The sequence below is a fragment of the Drosophila serrata genome, unplaced genomic scaffold, assembly GCF_035046125.1.
Source record: "Drosophila serrata isolate PLE 108 unplaced genomic scaffold, ASM3504612v1 contig_240, whole genome shotgun sequence".
NCBI classification, from domain to species: domain Eukaryota; kingdom Metazoa; phylum Arthropoda; class Insecta; order Diptera; family Drosophilidae; genus Drosophila; species Drosophila serrata.
In genome coordinates this window covers 1,863,320-1,883,359 of record NW_028257138.1, presented here as the reverse complement: position 1 = coordinate 1,883,359, position 20,040 = coordinate 1,863,320, and the positions used below count along the sequence as shown (strand labels likewise).

Sequence of the window (20,040 nt, the reverse complement as noted above, 5' to 3'; positions counted from 1 at the left end):
TATATTCAAGGCTGGATTTCATTTATTTAATTTTTTATATGATTTAATATAAATTACTTTGATGTGTTTATGTGTTTTGTAATCTACTTTGTTATTTCTCAAAGAATTTATTTCCCTTAATTGTGGTATCGTATTGTTTTATATCGGTTTAGTTTTAATAGATTGATTTTCCTCCATTATTATGTGATTTCAAATTTGTGAGTTGTGATTTTGTTGCCAAAAACCAGTTGTTTGCATTGACAGACTCCCATAATGCCGGTCTTGTAACAGATATAAAACAGCACAAGTTCGGATTTACGGGTTTCTGTTAATGGTCCATATGTAAGTATGCACCATTTCGTTTTTCTTTTCTTTTTTGTGTTGGATTAGAAGTCGTTGTAGGAATTGCATTCGTCTCGAGGAAGGATGTGGAAAAAAGCAACCCCATGTGCCGGGGGAGGGAATAGACGCGTTTAATCCATTTCCGTGAAGTTGTGAAATTCCTGCAGGATAAAAGGAGTGACTCCTGGATCTCGTCTGAGTCATCTCTGCAATAGTTTCACAATGTATTCCAAATTGCTTTGCATTTTATTCCTATTTATATTTACGATTATTTTGTTGTCTTATTGGGTATACTCTAAGGAATTTATCTGGTGGATAAAGAAGTAATGTTAATATTTATATTCTTTTAGAGTTTTAATTTATTTAAAGTGTAAATAAATGAGTGATACTTTGCATATTTGATACAATTATAGTCTCTTCGTCCTGGTCATCAATGCAGCCTTGTAAGATATCTGGAAGAAAGAGGAAATATATGTTTTAATAATTGAATGTTACTAAATCATTGCGAAATATACAATTAAATTAACATCAAGTTTGATGTGAAATATATTCTATTAAATCTAGACATACTAGTTTTTATTTCCTCCCTGACTTGGGACATATTATTTCGTATTACGTATACGATACTGCTTTATTTACTGCACTTTATAAACACATTTAATCGTTTTTAAACTTAAAAACAAATACACTTTAATAGTTCCACAATTGATATGTAATTTCTTCCCCAGTTTTGTTCTTTATTAAACATTAAATTGCATTTTCCAAAAGTGCAAACCTTTGTTGTTTTATTATACTTTGTCCTGAGGACAATATAAATCCTCAAAGTTCGTAATTTGATTTTCCTTATGAAATATTTGTGGATTTTCCTCAATTGGTTGCTGCTGCCACTTGACTCGGAACCAAAATCCTCCATTGATTTGTTTAGAAATGCTTTTTGGATTAAATATTTGGATTTGGATTACACATTTGGCAAAACCGCACGCTTATGAACCGCGCTCCTTTTGTGGCTAGAGACAATTCCACTTGACTTGGCCTAATCCCCGATGGATTCTCTGCCCATTGCCTCTGGCCACGTAAGCCGATCGCTGCCGCTGCAGATTGAATTTGCAACAAAGGAAAGCCAGAACGCTGGGAGAAATTGCATTACATATTCATCTTTTCCTCCTTTTCGCAAAGGTGAAGGAGGAATTCCCGTATCCGAAAAAGCCGAAAAATAAAAGCATTTATATAGACTGCTGTAGCTGTATATAGATACTGTTTACAGATGTATTTATGTGGCAAGCGGTTGCTGCAGCTGAAGCTCAGAAGCGAAACTGAGGCTGAAGCCGAACCTGAAGCCATGGCCAAAGCTAGCTGTAAGCAGAGCAGCGCAGAGCGGCAACTGCGACGGCGGCTGTATCTATCGAGTGTTTTGGCTATATGTGTGCTGCCGCCGCGTTCGGTTCCCATGTTGCAGCATACTATATGTATGGTATATGATGTCGCTGGTGCTGGTACTGGTGCTGGTGCTGGTGCTGGTACTGCTGCGTCTTCACCCATTGGTGCTGCCACATGTTTTTGCAGCTAGAAGGAAGGAGCTGCTGCTGCCTGCTGCCTGCTGCCTGCCCGCCGCTCGTTCGGTGGTAGACAGCCGTCGTCGGTCGTCGTCTGGAGCGCAGCAGTTCGTTGGCTGTACCTATTTTCGCGTATTCCGGCCAGGACCTGCCTCAACAACAGACAGACGCTGCCGCCGTCGTCACTCACACAACACATGCCACACACACACACACACACACACACACACACACACTCACAATGCACACACACACTAATGCGCTGCGAGAGCGGGTTTCCTTCCTACCATAAAAACCGGTAACACAGCGCTGCAAATATTTTTGCAATCTTTTTTTTCCGTTTTTCTTTTTCCGCAAACCCCGTTCTGTTTCTCTTTGATGGTTCTCTTAGGCCTTCGGGGCATTCTCTCTTTTTGTTTACTTTCTCAGCCTCATGGACATAACCAATTTAGTGCACTTGAAGAAAATTCATAAGATTTAATCTTTTCGGAATATCTAAACTATTATATTATTAATAAGTAAAGTTGTAATGTGGGGGGTTTTTAAGTTCGGAATATAATATGCAAATAAAGTAAAAAAAAAAACGTAATAGAAAATAGAAATAGAAAAAAATATAATACTTTAACCAAAATATCACTCATACGACACGTAGGAAATCCGCTTTATTTTTTTTCAAGCTCAGCTTGAAATAAATTAAAATTTGCACTATTTAATATAAATATCACTCACTCCCCGCTACATATATTTCATTTGTTGTCCTGAAATTACATTAAACTTCATTATTTATGGGAAACGTTGCGTATACGCAGCGTGGCCCTTGGTCCTGGCTCATTAATCACAAAAAATATATGCATGTTGATTTTCATTTCTGTCCAGTCGGCAGGATGCAATCATCTGGAAACTGTTTGCTTTTCCTTCACTCTCTGCCTTGTCAAATGGCATTTTTGCCATTAATTTTCATTTATCGCGCTGGCAGCACAAAATTGAATTAAAACTGCGACATTTCAATGGCAATTTGCAGTGATTGGTGGAAATTATTGAAGGGAAACTCGGTAAGTAATTAAAACCAATTATATATATGTTGAGTTAAATAAGATTTAAGGATTAATATTATTATAAAGTTCTGATGTTAAACATCCCATTTCCTTTTTGATAAAAAGAAAACAAATGATCATGGGAAACGAAGAATTTTACAAATCTTTTTACCTTATATCGCTTTTGTTTAGTTAATTAATTTTCTTGCTCTGCTTAATTGCTGAAATGCATTTTGTGTCATTTAACAATTTCCCGATTAATGGCAACTTGAAAGCTTGGCAAAAAAAACCAAGGCCAAATCACCAACACACACACAAGCACAGGCATGCAGTCAAAGCCAATGCCACACACACACACACACATGGAAGAAGGGCACCTACTCGTAGGCAGATTGCACAGAATTATGCAATAGACTGCACTCTTTGGTTCTTCTAACTCTTTCAACGCTCTCTTCAAAGAGAGGGTGCGCTGCCCGTGGCTCTTGTTGATTCTCACTCAATGCCATTGCCATGGGAGCAACGATAAGAGTGGGGTAGAGAAGAGAGTGAATCAGAGTCAACAACATCCATCCAATTCAATTAGACGCTGCTGCTTGGCCTTCGCTGTACTCCTTTGCTGCCGCTTCCCGTTTCGTGCCACAGACAACAACAAAATGTGGAGTTGCGCTGCACGGTGGCAGTGGCAGTGGCAGCGGCAGAGGCAACCCTATTGCAGATGGGAGAGTTTTGGCGAGTGCCAGAGTTGCAGAGTTGATTAACCTTTGGGCGTTCTGTTTTGCAACTCCATTCGTGGAGCTGCTCCGATTTAAATGGAGTTGCTGTGTGCCTGTGTGTGTGTGTTATGTGTCTCCTCCTTCTGCAGTGTCTGTTGCTCTTCTCCTAGTGTGTGTGTGTGTGCGATTGTGAGTGTTGTTCGCAGCCATGTTAGCAGCCATTTTTAATGGCCATACACGATGGTCCCAACAATAAGAAGAAAGAGAGCGAGTCTCCAAAGGTCTCCTCTCCAATATCCCATATCCATCTCCATCTCCATTCGATTCCGCGATTCCGTTCACTTTGCTTTCTGCTCCATTCACACTGAGCAGCTCCCCGACGAAGAACTCTTTTGGTCGCTCCCTCAAAGCTTACAGCAGTGAGCGAAAAAGTATGGAACTATCTGAATGTACTTTCTTTGCTTAATAAATCCAATTAAAAATAAGCCAGAATAAAGTAAATATACAACAATATTTAGCACTAATATTTAGGAAATAATAACAATCACAAATTATTTATAATTTATTTTTAATATTATATATAAATGTAAATTAGTAAATTTTTCGAGTAGGGCATGAGTGGGAAATAGCGCAAATCATTGCATACCTTCTGGCGTTGCCTTTTTGCTTGTACTTTACGAGTTGCTTCTCTAAAAACAGCATTTCTTCTGTGCATTCTTCGCTCCCACTATCTGTCCGGTGTTGTTAACTTCCTAGTTTTCCCTTCTACTCTTTTCTCTATCTTTCGTGTTGGTAATTGTAATTGAAATTTGGCGTTGAAGCGAGTAAATGCTCGCTCTCTATGCACACTCTTTTTGCACTTGCACCCCCTCACTCCCTCTCATAGTGCGCCTGCATTTTTATTACAGTTGCCGCTTCATTTTGGGCAAAAGCTGTGTTGTTTTGGCATTCTCCTCGCTTTGCTCTTCCTGTTTGTTGGTGTGGGTCATGGCTGCCTCTGTTGTGGTTGTTGCTATTATTCTTTCTGCCGCGTCATGCTACGGTTCCTTTTCACTTCACTTCGCTCCGTCCTTTCCCTCGCTCTTTCAGTTCTTGTTCTTTTTTGTGTTTTTGGGTACATTGACTGCTCCTTTTTATGGCCGAGTCTGGGTCTTGGTCTGGCTCTGTTCTCTCTTCTTTTATTTCCCCTTTTTCGTTTATCGTTTCCCCCGCCTAAGCCAAAGTCACTTGCCTTGTTTTGACTGCCTCCGCCTGTCCTGATCCCTTCTTTGTTGGTGACTGACCAGCGAGATTGTGCAATATTATTATTTTTTGTCGCCGTGGCCGCCAAGCAATTAAATCATCTGGCAGATGACGCGGAAGAACTTATATTTTGGGGATTACGGAAGTGCACTTGGGGCTTAAGGCAATTTCACGATTAAATGTAAAGCTTTTCTGGGGCATTGATAAAAATTGCCTTTAAATAATAATTTCCGTTCTTTTCCTACCATCTTTAAATTTTATTTCGCATTTTAATAACATTGCATTTAATATATATAATAGATAACTATCTATTTAGTAAATCTCTTCAAAATAAGAAATATCTATTAAATAAATCTGGAAGAAATAAAAGTAAATAAATACCATAACTACCGATAATTCCCATAGATACAAATCTCTTTTGCTCATAAAGCTTTAATTTACAATAAATCCAAATAACTCTAAAAAGGTTAACAATTATTTAAATAAGAGTCCTAAACGATCTATCCCTTCAGCAAAAATTGATCAATCGTTTAGAGTTTGTAGCTGAATCAGAACCCGAACCTGGACCCTCTCAACCTGTTCCTGTTCCACCTTTATATATATACTTTATTTTGTGCCCAGTTCCTTGGGATTTGGAAAGAAGAGTATCTTCGGTGGCGATTTGTATCTGCACAGTCCGTATCTCTTATTGGCTGCTGTTTATTTGCTCGCCGCGTTCGCTTATTGAGTTTGCGTTTGCTTTATGTCTGGCGAAGGCGTTCAATGAACTCGGAGGAGGAAACTCTGCAAGCCCGGAGACTCTGAATCTCTGGGACCCTGAGATGTTGAGGCAAGACAATCGCTTCTCCCTTCTCGCATTTTAATGTCATGTTTGGAGTTTGTCGCTGGAGAAGTCGGTGGAGCAGGAAATACTTCAATGTCGTTATTTAATTTTGAATTGCATTGGAATTAATTATGGAAATTAAATATTATACCAGAGGCCCACATTATTCTGAATTGAATTCTGTGACCTTAACTAAATAAATAATTATTTCATACTTTTTATCAACTTAAGAATTTTCTAAACTTGATCATATTTGAAATCGGAAGAGTTTCAAAGATTTAAGACTAAAAGACATAGGCCTTCGGATATTGCCTAAACTTCCATTTGGGAATTAAACTTGTAACATTCTCGTAGGGTTTAAGGGGCACATTGTGCTGTAAAGACCTTAGGTAAGGATCCATTGAGATATTTTTGTTTATCTAAATTGAAATAACCAACTAATTGTATCATTATATTATTGATACCCATTGAGAGCCAGATGTTGGCTAAGAAATTTATTAAAATAAGAAAGAGCAGACCTTCTTCCGATTTCTGGCAACGGGAGAAAGGGCCAAAGAGAGGAAAGGAACCGTCAAAGATATTGAAATAACTTTCGGGGGCAACAACAATGACAACAATGAAGAAGGCGGAAGATAAGCAGCAGAAAGAGAGGAAGCCGCATTACGAGTATTTTTTTTTATTTTTCCTTAATATAATTCGCACAAACAACAAGCCCACGCGAGAGCGAGAGCATCAGAGGCAGGAGCGACAGAGAAGGGATGCACGTGAGCGCGACCAGACAGCAGGCTGCCTCATGTGGCAGTTTCAACGCGAAGTAGCGTAGAATGGCGCAGAGGCAGAGGAGCGCAGCACCATACATAGGCGACGCCGGCAGCAGCAGCAGCAGCACCAGCAACAGCAGCAGCAACATGCAATTTCAAAGGTCAATGACACGCAACTTGCAGCGCCGCAGCAGCACCACCAGCAATAACAAAAACCGCCATGCTTTTGAAGAGAGCCCGCAAACACAAAGAGCGCCGAGGAGAGAAGTTAGCAAACAAAGAGCAAAGCTTTACCCCGTTTTTAGCTTTTCTTTCTGTCGCTCTTGAGAACACCTTTGCCTTGGCTTTGCTCTTTCGCATTTCACCCGCTGCATTTGCATTGCAGAAATCTAAATTGAACTTTAATTGCACTCGCAAAATCATTTTTTCATGCCACAATTTTAATTAAAAAGATGTGTTAGTTAATGTTTTAACATATTAAAGTAAAGATCAAAATAAATCTATAACGATTTGAAATTGTAAAAAATTATGTTTGGTTAAATAATAGATATTTGTATATTAAAATTTTAGAAAGTAATCGCTACAAATATGAAATCCCCGAAACTTGCGCATATAAGTATGCTATAAACCAGAAACATTTTTACTTCATAGGAATTATGGTATTTTAACATTTATTTTAACAAATAAACCAAATACTGGAACTAAACTTTGCCCAAGTGCATTTTGTTTTTTTGTTTTCTTGCCCTTCTGACATTTTCATTCATTTTGCATATTCACACACACCGATACAGACAGGAAATACTCGCAGCTTACACACATTTGTTGTGGTTGTTCCTGCTGTTGTTGTTGCCTTTACTCTTCGGTGTCTGTAATTTCTCATTGTTGTTGATTGCATTCTACACCCTCCACACACAAACACACACACCACACCCCTACCCTACACTGCATCCTGTGTCATCTCCGTCGCCCAACTGGCTTTTATTCAAATCCCACCCACATGTGTGCCACAAATTACTTTTCAACATTTTCATATTGCCACAAGAGGACAGGGGGATAGAGAGAGCTCCAAAGAGTTACAGTTGGGGTCAGAAAAATAGAACAAGTTTAACAAAATCTCCACAAATTAATCAATATTTGTAGTTTAATGTATATGCTTTTAGGGTATTATAATTTCAGTCTGAAGCACGCGACGCAGTGAAGGAGTCATTTCCGACCCTAAAAACCATATATATTCTTGATCAGGAAGAACAGACGAATCTTTCTAGGCATATAGGAAACACAAAAAATTTTTGCCAATTTTTTCGACAAATTTGTACGAACTATTTGCATCTGGCAAATTTTTAAAAATCGTCAAAAATTTAAAAACTTTTATACTAAAATTTAAGTATGCAGATTTATTAGCCTATCGAAAACTAGCACAGAACAACTTTCCGAATCGAAATTAATGCATTTATAGATTATAGGATTATAGTTTTAGTCTGAAGTGCCTTACGCAGTGAAGGAGTCATTTCCGACCCTAAAATCCATATATATTCTTGATCAGGATGAACAGGCGCATCTTTCTAGGCGTATAGGAAAGACAAACATTTTTTGCCAATTTTTTCGAAAAATTTTTAGGGACTATTTGCATCTGGCAAAATTTGGAAAATCGGCAAAAATTTAAAAACTTTTAAACTAAAATTTAAGTATGCAGATTTATTAGTCTATCGAAAACTAGCACAGAACAACTTTCCGAATCGAAATTAATGCATTTTTGCCTTAGCTATCAGTTTTTAAAGCCTTGGTTTGTAGAAAAAATTGCCATATAAATATATGATAAATATCGATTTAAATTAGGGATTATAGTTTTAGTCTGAAGCATCTTACGCAGTGAAGGAATTATTTCCGACCCTATAAACCATATATATTCTTGATCAAGATGAACAGGCGCATCTTTATAGGCATATAGGAAGAAAAAAAATTTTTTGCTAATTTTTTCGAAAAATTTTTACGAACTATTTGCATCTGTCAAATTTTTAAAAATCGTCAAAAATTTAAAAACTTGTAAACTTAAATTTAGGTATGCAGATTTATTAGCCTATCGAAAACTAGCACAGAACAACTTTCCGAATCGAAATTAATGCATTTTTGGCTTAGCTATCAGTTTTTAAAGCCTTGGTTTGTAGAAAAAATTGCCATATAAATATATGATAAATATCGATTTAAATTAGGGATTATAGTTTTAGTCTGAAGCGTCTTACGCAGTGATGGAATTATTTCCGACCCTATAAACCATATATATTCTTGATCAAGATGAACAGGCGCATCTTTATAGGCATATAGGAAGAAAAAAATTTTTTTGCTAATTTTTTCGAAAAATTTTTACGAACTATTTGCATCTGTCAAATTTTTAAAAATCGTCAAAAATTTAAAAACTTGTAAACTTAAATTTAGGTATGCAGATTTATTAGCCTATCGAAAACTAGCACAGAACAACTTTCCGAATCGAAATTAATGCATTTTTGGCTTAGCTATCAGTTTTTAAAGCCTTGGTTTGTAGAAAAAATTGCCATATAAATATATGATAAATATCGATTTAAATTAGGGATTATAGTTTAAGTCTGAAGCGTCTTACGCAGGGAAGGAGTCATTTCCGACCCTAAAAACCATATATATTCTTGATCAGGAAGAACAGACGAATCTTTCTAGGCATATAGGAAACACAAAAAATTTTTGCCAATTTTTTCGACAAATTTGTACGAACTATTTGCATCTGGCAAATTTTTAAAAATCGTCAAAAATTTAAAAACTTTTATACTAAAATTTAAGTATGCAGATTTATTAGCCTATCGAAAACTAGCACAGAACAACTTTCCGAATCGAAATTAATGCATTTATAGATTATAGGATTATAGTTTTAGTCTGAAGTGCCTTACGCAGTGAAGGAGTCATTTCCGACCCTAAAATCCATATATATTCTTGATCAGGATGAACAGGCGAATCTTTCTAGGCATATAGGAAAGACAAAAATTTTTTGCTAATTTTTTCAAAAAATTTTTAGGGCCTATTTGCATCTGGCAAATTTTTAAAAATCGTCAAAAATTTTAAAAAGTATAAATTTAAATTTAAGTATCCAGATTTATTAACCTATTCAAAACTAGCACAGAACAACTTTCCGAATCGAAATTAATACGTTTTTGATTGATTATATGCAATCTATAACAGCATACACTTTTTGTATTTCTGTACTTGTATGTTTCTATTTTTTATTTGAGTTTCAACATTTAGAGACATCCCAGATGCTATTTAACCACCCGCTGCTGTCTGGAAAGAGCGTAAGCATCCGTTTGTCTTTTGCCCTGAGTGAGTTATGAGTGCTCCGCTTCTTTTCTGCCAGTGTGCGTGGGCTGCCAGTCATAAATTATGCACAAAATTGCAATTATTTCCATTAAAAAGAAATCTTTCTCATGTGGGAGCAACTCGCACACACTGCTCTCGGTTGACAAGAAAAGTTTTTGGGCATGAAAGAGAGTTAAGTTTACAAGAATGTTTGAAGACAAACCACAAAAGGTGCAAAGTTTCCAAAGGAAGAAAAGAAGGAACACTTAATTGCTTTGGTAAAGAATTATTTAAGAATAGAAATTAAAGTGTAATCACTATAACTAAATTTTAGAATACATTAATGGAAACAAACTTTCCTAGAATGCTCCCTTACGTAATATGCCACCGATTAGCCATTTATTTTTCCTTTTCAAGCCCATTTAGGCCAGAGAGTCGTAATGTCAACAGCTTCTGAGCAAATCGGGTTAATTAAACAATTAGCACATGCAACGAAAGACCGACAGACAAGAGATAGCGACGTATGTGCATATGTATATAAAATTTCAACAATGAAAGCCCATAAAATATTGTGTTTTTTGTTTTCCCATCTGTGTGTGTGAGTGTGTTTTTGCAACACAAAAGCCGCAGAGGAAAGGGGAGAAATACAGGCCGTTTGAGCTGAAAAGTTAGGTTAGGTTAGGGACGCCGCCACATGCAACGCAAAACGAGTTCAAAATCCTATGCAACATGGCAACTAAACAAAAGCCAGAAGGTAGACGAACCAAAGTCGTGGCGCATCAAGAGTCCAATAGAGCGTGGTGAGTGGAACGTTGCTTTCGGGGGGTTCTAAAGGGGTTACAGGGGGGGGCTTTTATAGGGGGAAACCAGGCGATAAAGGAGCAGCAGGGGAAAGCCAGTAGAAGCGGCAAAAAAAAACCGGGAAGAACAGTGGCAAAAACTCGTTTTATGCTCGTTTGCAAAAAAATAATAATGAATAAAAAAGAATGCAACGTCACTGCTAAAAAAGGGGTGGGGTGTCCCGAAAGGCAGACAGACAGAGATGGCAACAACATATTGCCATCGCACCCTAGAGTCGAGGATCGTTTAGAGTCCAAAACCTGAATTCCATCATCATCATCATCCTCATTATCAGCCTCAAAGCAATGCCAATGCCTGTCTCTATCACTGAGCAAAAAAATCAAGACAAATCAAAAGGCGTAACGATCCCATAAATTAACAAGCAAGGCCATCAAAATATTTTATAGCAACATAAAAATATGATTAAATATGGGTTGACTGGAAAACAACAAAACTTGGGAATATTTTTTTAATATATATTCTTTTTTTTACAAATTTTGTTATATTGCCTTGCCTTTTAGTTTTTATTTTTGTTTTAAAATGTATATTTTATATGTCAAATTATATATGAACATATTTGCATTGATATTATTAAGAGATTGTTTAGGGAAAACTATAAAAAAATATATTTTTGCACCAGTTTTCAGTCTCAATGGCGTTTTCCCCTCGAATTTCTCCCAGTGTTTAACTGTTGGTTAGCACTAGACCAGCTTTATATCGCTCCTTTTGTTTAGCTTCCGAGTGCAATGTGCGCTAAGGCTGGGCTTTAGTCCAATTAGCAAACGAAGCTAATGCAAACACACTCACAGATCTAATTACGCATACGCCGCGTTGTCCAAACAAACACAAAATTTTAGCGAAGAAGCTGAGGAAAAGTGTCTGCGCAAACCGGTTGCTCTTTAGCTCGAACTCCTTCGGTCGTCTTCCCTGTGGTGGTGGCCTGTCCAAGGCAGCTGCCAATTAACTGCAATTCCCATTCTCCCTGTCTTTCTTTCTTAATCAAATGAGAGGTCAAAAGAGAAAAAAAAAAACAAAACGAGAAAGGAAACTATCTTCGGGAAGCCCAAGTTCATATACTCTTACAGTTTGCAATTGAATTATAAGATTGAATCGAAATTCGATTTATAATTTTTAAATATTCGCATTCTTCAAGTCGATATTTCTCTATATATTTATATGACAATTTTGTCGAGAAATCAATGCACAAAAGAACTCCTAACTTTGCTAAAAAATCATTAATTTTAATTCGGAAAGTTTTAATTCGGCTGTTGATGCTGATCAGGAATATATATGATTTATGGGGTCGGAAATGATTCCTTCACAGCTTTAAAGGCTTCCAACTAAAATTAGAATACCCTGCAAGGATACCTCAAGTTACAATTTTATCAAGAAGATTCCTCAAAAAGTGCTGATACCCTTGGTAAGGGTACTATATATTTTTGTTTTTTCCCTTTCGCCCAAAAACTTTAAAGCTTCGCTGAACTGCACTTGTTCTCCAATTCTCCTCGTTTTTATTTTTGTTCTTCAACTTTGTTGCTGCATTCAATTGGCTTCTTTGGCGAACTTCCGCCTTTCAGCCCGAGTTCATTTTCTGCTTTCCACTTCTTTCTTCATGTTTTGTTTCGGGCCAATTCTTTAGAAGTTTCTTCTCTTGGCTGGCGGCATAAATTAGTTGTACCGTTAAATTCAGACCCCTTGCAAGGGGGGCAACAAGGGGTTAACGCGCAGCTACCATATAATTTTCAAGCAATTTCGAGTGCTGTCCAGTATTAAATGGGATTTGCTGGTGTTGATATCGAGCTGCAATTTTGGTTTTATGTTTATGATAAAATCTTTGTGAAATTAAGACCCGTAAAAAATGGCTACAGCGATCAGCAACAGAGTTACTGATACTGGTGTAGGGAATTTTTTGCAGAATAAATTAAAGGTTTTTTTTTGCTGTATTGTCAATTAAACAGGAATGATTATAAATTCTCCCTTTACTCCATTTACTTTAGCAAAGTTATATATTGTGTTATGAATTTTATATTTAACTTCATGAAAACTATTTACATTTTATTTATTTAAATTATGGAATAAATGATCTTGTAAGCTCAAAGCTGAATTTGTTCACATTCATTTCAATTTGCTACATTTGATTAGCTTGTTGCTTGGTGAGAAAATTATTTATTTGTCCCATTTTTATATTTCAACGATTAAACATTGCTGTTTTTTTCTATTGTTGTCTGGGGCTGGAATATTTTCTGTAATTTATAGCAATTTGCCGTAATTGTTGAGTCATATCGGATTACACAATTATTAAAATGAGTTTGTAATGTTATCCGCAGAACTATAAATTAATTGAAATTATAGGGAAGCATTCCTTTTGGAGAGATCCCAATTAAATAATACTTCAGCTAAATAGCATCTCAATTTTAGAATAAAATACAAACCAAATATATACAAAGGCTTTGTGAAACCAATGACGATTACATTATAGATTATAGAATACAAGAATAAATTAATAATTCTCAAAATGAATAATGGTCAGACCATTCCATGTTTATGTTTATATATTCAACAATTGTATACATATATGTACATGTATATCTATGCAGCTGTGGAGTGTATCTAAGCTTTGAAAATGTGTGTCACACTGGGATGACATAATTCAAAGTGAAACGGATGACATTCATTACGAGGCAGCGATGCACATATGCATTTTTTATTTTTGCATATGTAGACACAAAGCTAACCCTTTGTGGGTGAGCGGAATGCAGTCTCTATATATCTGCGTGTATCCCCCTATTCTTATTTTTATTTATTTTTTTTGTTTTAGTAGTTTCCTTTCCGTGGAGGATTCCCCCTTTTGTCATGCTCTGAATACGTTATTTCGAGTACAGTTAGGAGGGTACCCTTTCTGGGCGAAAGATGATGACCCCGATCCTCCTTCACATGCGCACTCAACCCGCCGTAAAAGTCAGTCGAGCACTTCGCCGAGGGGTTAATCTCTTCTCCTGGCCCTTCTGCTACCAAGAACTGTGGATTCATCTGCGCTCCAATTGCCTGGCAACGCCAAATGGCATTAGTCGCTCGGTCGCGCTGCCATGGCGATGTGGAATGGGCAATGAAACAGGGGAGGAACGGGGTAAGGATGACTAGCCACGGGTGACCAGGATTATGGTCGTTAGTTATTGATGGCACAGCTGGAGAGCGGAGCGCCAGCAGCTTTTGGCCGCAGGTGCAGGCTGTCAACATGGCGTATACACAACTTGGACCAGCAAAACAGCACCAGATGCAGCCACATTCACTGGGAAATTCAGCATTTGACAGTTTTGGCTATAAGTTTGCCAGTGTTTTATGGCAGGGTTGTACTTTCAAAAAGGAAATGTCATGACTTTTGAATAGGTTTTGTACAAGGAATTGGCCAATTCGACTAATGTTTATTAATTTTTAAGGGGTTTTTAATACAAATACGTGATTTAATTAGAAAATACTTAATTGGGCCTAGCAATTTATTACACAACTTCAATAAAACTATAGATAAATTCCTATAAAAACTGTAAAAGAATTTTTTCGAAGACTTTCTATCAACATCCCATACCAATTTTAGCCATAATTTTCACAGATTTAAAACCCATTGCCTTTCCCTGTGGTTCTTCATCTTATAAGTCCTTCTAATCTGCCAACGTGGCGTATGCGTTATGTGCATATGTTTTTGCTCCCTAATTGAAATATTCAGCCACAAGAAGGCACAAAAAGAAGGCTTTAATTGTGCACTAAGCTGCTTACCTTCCTCTCCTACTCTGCCTAGCGAAAATCTAGTAGTTTCCAGCAGATGCAGCTGGAGAAGAGGCAGGAGAACGCATTCTATAGATACAGATACACAAAAGAGAGAGCCCATAGAACGCCACCAAGAACATGGACTTGACTCAGGAGCAAGTGAGCAAATGGCCAGAGTAGGGAAGGAGATGGAAGGTTTAAGTACTTGCATTGTTGTTGCGGCTAGTTTTTTTCTTATTTTCTATGCCTGTTTTCCCATTATTTTTCTGTTGTTTGCGGTGTGTTTCTGGCCTGACTAACTGCACACTGCAGAGAGGTAACTAATAGAAACTATATACTGTTATCCTTTTTATAATACATATGATCATCAGCTAGATGAAAATCACTTTCAATTACTTTTATTAATTCTACAGAATAATTTTATTAATTTAACAACTTTCTTTGGACTCCTAGAGACTTCCATTAGTTGCTATAAAAGACATTTTCAATATTTAGAGCTTGCACTGTAGTTTTTTTACTCATTTCATTTTCATTATTTTGTTCGCTTTTACTCTGTTTTATTCTTTGCACTTCGCCTCGCTCTGGCGACAGAGAGAAGATGGGAGCCGGAGAGGATGGGAGGATGGGCGCAGATGGCAAGTGGCGGAGAGGCTGCCGCCGCCGCCATTGCTGACTAGGTTCGGCATCTCAACGCACGACGATGCGATGATGCGATGACGTCGTTGCCATGGCTGCCGTACAGTACAGTCATAGAAACAGGGAGAGACAGAGAGAGCGAGAGGAAGAGATAGAGAGGGAGGGGGAGAGGGAGCAGAAAGAGAGGGCCTAGAAGACTAGAGCGAGAGAGAGAGAGTGAGGCAGAACTTTATATAGACAACGCATCCCATGCATAAACTACAAAATTCCTTTTAAAGCGCACAAACTGCATTCGATAGATACAAAGATGAACACACACACACACGAAAAGATACTAAAACCCACACAGATACACCAAACTATTACGGCTGAGAGCGCTTTGCCTCTGTGTCTGTGCATCCGTGTTTCTCTCGGTGTATTTACTTTTCACATTGCATTGCTCATATTTACTTGAAATTCAATTTGCAAACATTTTACGCTGCCCTTTGTTTGCTCAAGTTTCAATTGTAGTTCGCTGCTGCTGCTGCCTCTCCTTTTCTCTTTCCCCCTTTTGTTCCTTTTTCTTTTCCCTCAAAATCTTCTTTTTCTGCCTTTTGCATATTATTTTTGCATTTATTACGCATCAATTTTAAATGCATGGCCAGGAACAGGGGGAAATGCAGATGGAAAAACTTGACAGACTGTGCATATTCCCTTTCTGGGAGATTTATAAAATAATGGAAGTTTATTTCAGCATTTTATTAGTTTTAAATCAAAAGAAGTTAATATAAAAAATAAAGAAAAATTAAAATCTATTTATAGGAAATACGTTAGGATGGTATAAGATTTTATTTTTTCTATAAACATTTTTCGAATGTGGATTTCTTTTAGATAATTCATATTTTGTTTAATTTTAACCTATATAACTAAGATTTCTTTGCTGGCATATCATAATATGATATCATATTGATATCTCAACTGCTGTCTAAACATCGAAGACCTCTCCAATGTCATCAATGCCTCCCATATCTCTAATATCAAAGCAAATACAGAGTATAATAGCAAATCAAGGCTCTCCTCAAATTGCAAATAAACTTTGCGAAGTCATTTTATATATGGTTATCATTATCACCAATTTGTGTTTATTTCAAGGATATACCACTTACTATAGTAATTTAATTAAAAGCTTTTATTTCTGAGATATTTTCCCTTCAACTGCATCTTTTCCGCTTATTTTCCTTTTAATTTTGTCTGCTAAACAATCAAATTATTTGCTGTGTTTTGGGGGGGCGGCATATAAATAAATTTGGCATGACATAAGCAACTGACAGCTGAGTTGCTTTTGGGGTTTGGGGTTTGGGGCTCGCAGGATGCACAAAATCAATGTCAAAGGCCCGCTGAGTTCACAGGCGGCAGCCGCAAGGACATGCATCGGGCAGTATGAAAGAGCGAACCGCAAACACAAAATCACTGCTTGACTGGCGACATATGCACTGGCTGATGATGATGAGATATCCCCCGATACTCTATATATCCCTTCCGCCGACTGGTTTCCAGCTGTGCCGACTGGGACTGTCGAAGGGGAAACAGACAAAAAAAAGGCACGGGAACAGGAGACGGGACAGGAATAGTTCGGCAGCAATGTTAGTTCAAGGGCGGAATCAAGGCTGAGCTCGGTTCGGAGCTCCCTTTCTATAAATAGCACCTCTCTCCCTCTCTCTGTCGCTCTGTCTGAGGACGTTCCGTCCCTGTCGCTCTACACACCATACACGGCGTATACGCAATATGCGGAAACTCACCACAGAAGAGGAATTGCATAGCATGTCCTTCGTGCGTTCGTTGTTGCATGCGGCTTGGCATCCTCTTTGCACTTGAACCATTGTCCTTTTGGCACCGCCACCCATCGTCCATCGCCCACAGCTGGCTATCCCTCTCTTCCTTGTCACAAACACAAGCGGAAAAAAAAAAGAAAATGCGAAATTTAAAGGAAGCGAATGAAGGAAAGTGGGAAAAGTGCTCACTGCTTCTGGGTTTTCACACTTTTCAATATTTGTTTGTCAAGTTCTTAAATCCTGCCATAAGCTGTTACTTATAAGTACCTGTCTTTATAGTTTGTCAACTGTTTTTTATGGACGAGAAAAGTACAAGTGCAAAAGTTTGACTTTGAAAAACCTTTTATTGAATTATTGTGTGGAAAATTATTAAGGACCCGAAGATTTCTATGTTATTTATAAATAAATCAAAATGTTTATATTTTATTTTAGGTAATTATTATAAAATCTCTATTTCCCAACGTTTTTTTTTTCTATGAAATAAACATTTCAAGTCTTGTTCTGTGGATTACCTTTCTATTATTGCACTCATCGATTTTATAGTTTAGATTCCTGTTAACCAATTATTTTTCCCCCCACTTTTTCTTTTCACTTGTTTTGTTGTGAGCTTTGATTTCTATGGAAATGCCGCTGATACGATGAGTAATTCAAATTGCGGAATAGACAAAAGGAAACACCAACTGCAAAGGAATGTTTGTGTGTGAAAATTTAAAATTTGCATTAAAGCCCCATTCTATTAAAGCTACTGCACTTCAAGGTCAAAGAGAAATGGTTAGAAAATGCTGTTTTTATTTATTTTTATAAAAATTAACAAAGAAACATAGGTGCTGTGTAGATAAAAGAAAAAATATAAATGGATCTAAGAGCTTAAGATTTCCCAGTTTTAATTTAAAAAAGTAGAGTTAAATTACAATTAAATGAATACAGAAAATAAATGTTGGTTATTTTCAATCTATATATATTGGAAAAGAACGATTATTCCGCTTCATTCCATTATCATTATCAGCGGCAAAAAAGGGGAAGCCATTCGAGGCAAAGGCCGAGTGCATTCAACTGCCGTTGGCATGACGAGTATTTTTTAAAAATAAATAAAATAAAATACCTTAAGAGAATAAGAAAGATTTGCAAAGCACCAAGAAGGAAATTTCGAAATTTCTGTTAAATAAAAATAAAAAAACCTTTGCTTTCGATAGTAAGTGTGCCTAAAACCCTTTAGTTTTCCAATTTTAATTATTTTTCGCTTTTTTTCGCTGCTTCCTCTTCGTTCTCTTCTTCTTGACAGCGAACAAAAGCGCACCAACACAACTGCAAGATCGCTGTGTGGGTATGTGTGTGCATGCGCAGTGCAATTTTCAAGTTGTTGTTGCTTGTCGTAGGGCCCCCTCTGTTTCGTTTTTGTTGTTGTTTTGCTCATTCGCTTTTGGCCTGCACTTTGCTTTTTCGGTGAGTCTATATGCGTGTGTGTGTGTGTGTACGCGTGTGTGCATGTATGGGTATGACTTCATTTCCTTTGTCGTAGGTCATCATCAATTGCAAGGAAAAATGCGTTTTAATTGCTTTTAATTCGTTTTCTTTGTGAAAATCTGCAACTTTAGATGGTTTTTCTGTTTTAGTATTGGTTTTCCATTTTTTTTTAAGTTAGAATTGCTGTTCAAAATGTCTTAAAGCGGTTGACGGCTTTTTTTCGGCGTAGAGTACAGTACATCAAATTATATTAGTTTTTTAGGTAATAAAGAAAAAGTTCGTTTATCACTTGTTTTTTATTTATATCTATTCTATACATATACATACATATATTTTTTATTCTGTTTTTGTATTCGTACAATAAATTTACAGTTAATCTTGTATTTCGGGGCTTTTTTAAAGAACTGTATCTAAAATTTGGTTTTCACTCACTTTTTTAGAAAAACAACGTGTTTTCTTTGGTTTTTTAAAATGTATTTAAAAGTATATTGTTTAGCACTTGATCATTTTTTCTTGCGATTAATATATATGTATGTATGTATATTTTTTGCACGCACACACCGAAAACTGACACACAGAGTTGATTTGCAGTCGTTTCTATCCGTCTTTTGCGAGTTATTTCTTGCATTTCTTTTTGAAATTTATTGTTTACATATATACTTTAGAGACTGCCACAATTGTGCACTTTCCGCGACATGACGTTGCATGCATGCATTTCAAAGTGGTGCTCCGCACTGAATAAAAAGGGTAGAGAACTTAACTTTATTCACCAGCAGCGGCGCGCACTTGGCCGTCCAGGGTTGCCACCGTCGCGCAAAGTGCCAAGTGCAAAGAAGACGACGGGGGCGAAAAAGTACGAGCGAGCGACATGGAGAGACGGAGACGGGACAAAAATGGTAATAAAAGCAAATGAATCGCACCAAGTGCATCCAAAGCCTGGGGAAGGGGGAACGGCCGAAAAGAGAGAGAGACAGGGGGCGAACGCCGGCCGCCTTTTGCGTGGCAATTTGTTTGTGTGTATTGCAATTTCTGGCTGCACTCTCTCGCTCTCCGCTCTACACACTCTCGCAAGATTTAAGCTATAAACACACATACGCATATTTACATACATACATATTCCTTTTTAATAATCTGTAATTTTTAATCATTTTTCTTACCAGTGTTGGACAACGTCGCCAGCACGCGCACACCGATCGCACCTGTCAAAGGCTAATATGTAATAAAATTAGCTTGCAAAGTGCTTAAAAATCCAACAAAGTGCAGTGTATTGACGACCGCACGCACACTTGCACAGACACACGCGTCGCCAAAGAGTAGGAGGTGGAATCCAAAAGTCGCGAACCGACGTGTGCAACGAAACTTTCGCAAATGAAATGCAATTCCAAAATTCACTTTGGCCGGCGACAAAAGAAAGCTGAGGCACAGGCGGCGTCGACATGCGCTGCAAAAACACAAAAGTGATGGAATGACGCGCACCAGCAAGAACAACAACATGAAGCAAGCAACTGAAGAGAACTTGCGAAGCTTGCAGTTTCTCTTAATCGTTATGTATGTGTGTCTGTGCATCATTCTCTCGCTGCCGCTGTGTATGGGTGCAGTTGCATTTCCCCTTTTGTGTTTGCAAACGCAAAACTGGTTTAGTTTTCTCTCTTCAGAAAATTTATTAAACAGATACTTAAAAATTAGTTGTTAATTTTCGATAATTAAAATGAAAAACTGTCTCCAAAGTCCATTAAAACCGTTAATAATAATTTAATTTAAT

At 37.3% G+C, this 20,040-nt stretch overlaps 2 long non-coding RNA genes across 7 annotated transcripts; one reads left to right on the top strand and one right to left on the bottom strand.

Annotated features, from left to right (window-relative positions):
- Positions 1 to 301: 301 nt before the first annotated feature.
- Positions 302 to 19,655, bottom strand: LOC110178186 (uncharacterized). 6 transcript variants are annotated; one of them, XR_015271111.1, is made up of 5 exons: positions 19,436 to 19,651; positions 16,782 to 16,916; positions 711 to 773; positions 588 to 629; positions 302 to 527 (listed from the first exon to the last, which is right to left on the bottom strand). It is a non-coding gene; the product is annotated as an uncharacterized LOC110178186 (long non-coding RNA). The 6 variants fall into 6 exon arrangements; XR_015271110.1 differs by having other exon boundaries at positions 716 to 773; XR_015271112.1 differs by lacking the exon at positions 16,782 to 16,916 and having other exon boundaries at positions 19,436 to 19,655.
- LOC147643967 (uncharacterized) lies at positions 18,944 to 19,647 on the top strand. Its single transcript, XR_015271117.1, has 2 exons — positions 18,944 to 19,174; positions 19,439 to 19,647. It is a non-coding gene; the product is annotated as an uncharacterized LOC147643967 (long non-coding RNA).
- Positions 19,656 to 20,040: the final 385 nt, after the last annotated feature.